This window comes from Capricornis sumatraensis, chromosome 8, assembly GCF_032405125.1.
Source record: "Capricornis sumatraensis isolate serow.1 chromosome 8, serow.2, whole genome shotgun sequence".
Lineage (NCBI taxonomy): Eukaryota > Metazoa > Chordata > Mammalia > Artiodactyla > Bovidae > Capricornis > Capricornis sumatraensis.
In genome coordinates this window covers 109,833,538-109,839,954 of record NC_091076.1, presented here as the reverse complement: position 1 = coordinate 109,839,954, position 6,417 = coordinate 109,833,538, and positions in this window count along the sequence as shown.

Here is a 6,417-nt window from a genome sequence, read left to right as displayed (position 1 = left end):
TCTTCCAGTGAGCATTCAGGGTTGATTTCCTTTAGGATTGACTTGTTTGATCTCCTTGCTGTCCAAGGGACTCTCAAGAGTCCTCTCTAACACCACAATTCAAAAGCTAAAGGAAACCGATAGGATTTCACTTTCTTGCCTAGTGAAGGCTAGTGTAGCTTGGCCCAGTGAAGGGGAGTGACCTGACTCAGTTCTGGGTTGAGACTTCAAGAGCCTCTCGTCATTGCGGCAGGGATGACAAAAGGCCAGGTCAAGGTGATGCCTCTGCCAACCCAAGTGTCATGTGGACAGACCACATTGGGTAAAGCCATTTTACCTGGTGCATGTCATGTGACCTAAATGTACACTTTGGCTGTTAAGACACTAAGGCTTGGAGGATGTTTGTAACCACAGCTCAGTCTCTCCTGAGACAGTCAGGCTGCTGCCAAATATATCGTAAGCTGTCAGCATCCTGCCAGTAAACCATCCTCAGCGGGGAGGCAGCCTTCATCTGCAACACTCGGCAGCGCTTATGGTGCAAATACTCCCACTGGGGCTGGTTTCCAGCTGCTGACGTGGCCACCCCGAACGTAGATTTGGGACAAGAGGGACAAATCCAGATCTGACAAGCCAGGAGGAGGCCGACTCCAGGGTCCCACTGCCTCAGGATGCAAAGTCACCAGGGAAAGCGAGGACTGACTGTTCCTTTGAGCTTGCAGCCTGGAGAAGCGAGCCTAAAGGGGAGAATAGAGAAGATTGTGGAGGCGCCCCATCCTATCCGAAACACAGTGGCCAAAGTTAGGGTCTCTTCTATCCTTAAGGACAAATCTTTCTTAACTTGGCATCCACCGAGAGGAAGGTGCTGAGACAGCTGCTGTATGGCCTACTGACAACATCATCAATTCCAGACCCTAAGGTTCACTCCTGGGATAAGCACCAAACCCAGTTTCAGCTAGTTGCCCTAGAAATAGCCAGTGCCCAGATGCATACTGAAGCACTCATGCTTTCATGACACCAAATTCTCAGACACACTTTTCCAGATAATATGTTGAGATCGCAGTCTTAGGACAGAGACTGCGTCAGCACTTACACGCATGTAATGACATGTACCGTCCTCTGCAGTAGAGACTGGATAGATAAACGTTTATTCCTTTTATTTTTCTGGACACACTAGAAAACCACGCTTTCCAACCTCTCTCGCACTAAGTTCTAGGCTAGGAAAGACATGCACGCCATGGCTGGATATGGCCCTGCTCGACTCGCTCTCTGTTTGCTGGTTGCACAGCTGAAGGTAGGAGATCCAGGAAAGGACTCCAGGGAAAGCCTGGAAGGGAATGGAAGCCACAGAAGAGAAGAGCCAGGACTTCTGGGTCATTGGCACAAGCCTAGTAGCTACATTCTAGCTGGACTGTCCGCTGAGCTATTTGTATTACTGCTGTAGTTAGTATGTATTACCCAGAGTGATAATGTCTCTTATCTGGGAATCTTATTCGGCTGGAACTAAAAGGTTAGCATGTCATTTTGGAATTTTATGTGGATGAAGAACCTAGAGCACAGACAATTGCAATCAAACAAGTTGGGTAAGTCCTAACACAACTTAGATTATCTAAGGAGAAACAGAGGTAACTCAGAAAGGGTTAATCTAATCTGGCTTGCTTCAGAGAATTCATCAGTACTGTGGGTAGAAATAAATAATTGCTTCACACATTTTCCAAGTCAAAGAGTTGAGTTCTTTCACCCTCTTCATTAACTTTTAAAAGGTAGCTGTGGAGCTTTAGAAGATTAAGTTAATTTTAGAAATATTTCTTTTGTCAATGGTTAGAAGAACATGATAGTGTGTTGTTGAGACCAGCAAATGTTGAGATTAATCAAAATGCTCCAGTTTCTAAATGAAAAGTTAGTGCTTAAAGACTCTTGATCAGTTCCTTGCAGGCTCACAAGATAAAGCAATTACTTGCTAAATCTTTGTAACAAAAAGTGTTCTTATGCATCAAATAAGTAATAGCCGATGGCAGACAGTGTTGTACCACCCAGATGGCCCTTCAAGGAAGGACCTGCTGACCAGCTGAAGATAGTGTGGTTAGCCAAATCCTGCAGCCATGGGTTCCTGCGGTGGTAGCTGCAGACAGCTTCCTCGCCCATGGCTGGGCAATGCCTGAATGCCACCCATTCAATGACCCACAGTGGCTGAAGTGACCCAGAGCTCCAGGGGGCTTGACTGAGGTTGTGTCCAACCACATCTCACCTGTCTTCTCCCTTTGCCCAAGTTTGCCTTCTGCCTCTTTCAAAGAGGTAGACCCCTAACAGACTTCGTTCACCCCAAATTCCGTCTCAGTATCACCGCCTGGAGAACGCAACCTTTGACAGAGACTATGAGGAACTGGAGAACTGACCAGGAAATGTATACTCACAAATCCAAAGGAGAGGGTGGGACAAATTAGGAGAGTAGCCTTGATATATATGTGTGTCTGCATCTTCGGTTGCTAAGTCGTGTCCAACTCTCTGTGACCCCAAGCAGCCAAGCTTCCCTGTCCTCCACTGTCTTCCAGAGTTTGCTCAGATTCCTGTCCGATGAGCCAGTGATGCTATCTAACCATCTCATCGTGGGCTGCCCTCTTCTCCGTTTGCCCTCAATCTTTCCCAGCATCAGGGTCTTTCCCAATGAGTTGGCTACCGTATGAGATGTAGACAGCAGGAGGGAAGCTGCCGTAGATCCCTGGGAGCTCAGCTCGGTGCTCTGTGACGACCTAGGGGGTGGGATGGGAGTGGGAGGGAAGCCCAAGAGATGGGGAGATGTGTATACATGCAGTCGATTCATGCTGCTGTCAGCAGAAATTAACAAGACATCATAAAGTTATTATATACTCCAATAAAAAATAAATGGATAGCAACAAGGAAACAAAATTGAAATTTAAACATAACTCCTGCTCCACAGAGGAGACACAGACCAGTCTCAGGCCTCCACTGCTGGCTCTGGTCACTCTGGTCAACAGAGGATGACATCAAGAACTCAATGGGCATGAGTCTGAGCAAACTCCTGGAGAGAGTGGAGGACAGAGGAGCCTGGCTTGCTGCAGTCTGTGGGGTTCCAAAGAATCAGACACGACTCAGCAACTGAACAACTGGAATACAGGCTGAAGATTCTTAGTCCTAATTCAATATTTGAGTGACTTTTTCCCTTTACACTGCACAAACCAAAGTGTTAGAACATGTTTTAAAGAAGTTTCTAGCAAAGAATACTATTTTCTTCTCCTGTTCCAGTGGAGGGAAGGAAAGTAGTTGACTGACTGACTGATCAGCCCAGAGCCAGAGTCTATAGCTATAAATGGTAGATTGGTGTCTCATTTCTTTTTAGTTAAAAAGACTTGAGCTCACAGATGTTGATGAGAGTCATTTTTACTTAGATCTATGCTTTGGTTTAATTCTTTCTCCTTGTAATGATTGCACATAAAAATATAAGGCAGAAGAGATCTATAGATCTTTAAGTATTTGTCTTTACCATGATTTTAAGCCTCTATTCATATAATGTCATATGATGGTTGCTCTTGGAATTATGGCCACTGAAGCCCGACTTGCTTGTTTGTTCAAATAATCTTGTTTATCCCAGTTTGTTACTACTATGTATTTCTGGAGATTATAGCTGAGACCATTCTTCTACAGAGCTGAGAAATTTATCATAACTTATGAAATGGAGAAAACTGTAAACTATCCCTTTTGCAAAAATAGTCTCTGAATTGTCAGTCATCAACTGAGCTCATTTGTGACCCCAGGAACTGTAGCACACCAGACTTCCCTATCCATCACCAACTCCTGAAGCTTGCTCAAACTCATGTCCATTGAGTCGGTGATCCAACCATCTCATCCTCTGTCATCCCCTTCTCCTCCCACCTTCAATCTTTCCCAGCATCAGAGTCTTTTCAAATGAGTCAGTTCTGTGCATCAGGTGGCCAAAATATTGGAGCTTCAGCATCAGTCCTTACAATGAATATTCAGGACTAATTTCCTTTAGGATTGACTGGTTGGAACACCTTGCAATCCTAGGAACTCTCAAGTCTTCTCCAGCACCACAATTCAAAAGCATCAATTCTTTGGCGCTCAGCTTTCCTTATAGTCTGACTCTCACATCCATACATGACCACTGGAAAAACCATAGCTTTGACTAGAGAGACCTTTGTTGGCAAAGTACTGTCTCTGCTTTTTAATATGCTATCTAGGTTGCTCATAACTTTTCTTCCAAGGAGCAAGCATCTTTTAATTTCATGGCTGCAGTCACCATCTGCAGTGATTTTGGAGCCCCCCAAAATAAAGTCTCTCACTGTTTCCATTGTTTCCCCATCTATTTCCCATGAAGTGATGGGACCGGATGCCATGATCTTAGTTTTTTGAATGCTGAGTTTTTAAACCACCTTTCCACACTCCTCTTTCACTTTCATCAAGAGGCTCTTCAGTTCCTCTTTGCTTTCTGCCATAAGGATGGTATCATCTGCGTATCTGAGGTTATTGATATTTCTCCCGGCAATCTTGATTCCAGCTTATGGTTCATCCAGCCCGGCATTTCGCATGATGTACCAATAGAAACCAGCATTAATGACCTAGATCTTCAGATTATAAAGACTAATTAATATTTAGTGTATCTTAGTTAACCATGTTTACTGTTTAGGGCGTATTCTATGTTATGTATTTAGCAGATATTCATGGTCACCTCCTATTATAAATATCTTACATGAGTTATTTCCATGAAGCAGCCCTTTATGATGGGCATTCTATGGCCATCTCATTTCACTGATGAGGAAACTGTAATCCAGAGAGATGCAGGAATGCCTCAACATCATGCAGTTAACACCACAGAACCAGGATTCATACCAAGCAGCCTCTTATTCATTAGATTGTATATCTAATACATAAGGTCCTGGTTGCTAGGGGTCCTCAAGTAAGAGTAACTACCAATTAAAAAGACAGCTCACTATATCATTAGCTGAACAAAAGAAATGTTTAGGAACTATTTTCATGCTAAGGTTCAGTTCAGTTCAGCTGCTCAGTAGTGTCCGACTCTTTGTAACCCCATGGACTGTGGCATGCCAGGCCTCCCTGTCCGTCACCAACTTCCAAAGTTTACCCAAACCCATGTCCATTGAGTTGGTGATGCCATCCAACCATCTCATCCACTGTCGTCCCCTTCTCCTCCTGCCCTCAGTCTTTCCCAGCATCAGGATCTTTTCAAATGAGTCAGCTGTTTGCATCAGGTAGCCAAAGTATTGGAGTTTCAGCCTCAGCATCAGTCCTTCCAATGAACCCCCAGACTGATCTCTTTTAGGATGGACTGGTTGGATCTCCTTTCAGTCCAAGGGGCTCTCAAGAGTCTTCTCCAACACCACAGTTCAAAAGCATCAATTCTTTGGCGCTCAGCTTTCTTTATAGTCCAACTCTCACATCCATACATGACCACTGGAAAAACCATAGCCTTGACTAGACAGACCTTTGTTGGCAAAGTAATGTCCCTGCTTTTGAATATGCTATCTAGGTTGGTCATAACTTTCCTTCCAAGAAGTAAACATCTTTTAATTTCATAGCTGCAATCACCATCTGCAGCAATTTTGGAGCCCCCCAAAATAAAGTCAGCCACTAGAATTATCAAATTATCTAGTGTTGCCTTGGGAGGCTGGAAGATGGTAAAATAGGATTTAATTTGGATGGGGAGGAAAGAGAAGAGGGCAGGATGGATTTAGAATATGAACATCTCTCTGGAAAAGGGAGCTTGAATAGGTTTGAATATGGAGCTTGACTAGGAACCACACTGAATGGGTTTCTTGGAGCCAGGAGAGAGGAATCATAAAATATAGTGAATGTCTTGTGATGTTGGTGTGGAATTCATTCAGCGCACAGAAGGAAAAAGCACTCTACCTAGAAATGATTTTCATCCAGGCTCCTCTTTTCCAACAGGGTTTCCATTTCTTTCCTCAGCACTGACGCACAGTGACAGTACGATGAGCCACCTCGGGTTCAGATATATTTGAAATTCTGAATCTATGAAGTAATGTTATCTTAAAACCACAAAATCTGTAAGAATTTTCTTTCCCTGCATGCCTACTGGAACTTGGGCATGCAAGTGACTTAATAGTTAGGCAATGGGAGGTTATTTAAATAGAGTTTGCATGGAGTTTGAGTCTAGATTAGAATGTCGTTTCTAACCAAATTCAAAATGCAAGTTCTATGGATTTTGGTGTTTCCTTGTTCAATATACACCCCTTTACAAGTCATTTCTGTAATTCTTTGAGTTTCAACACTAGATGAATCACATTTTACTGAGATAATGTGTTAACATTTCAGCACACTAGATCCTGAGAAATTGAAAGTATGTTTTTTTCTTTTGTTTTCAAAGAGAACCAAATCTCAAGACTCCATCAGGTGGGTTTTTATATCTCAGATCATCACTTACCT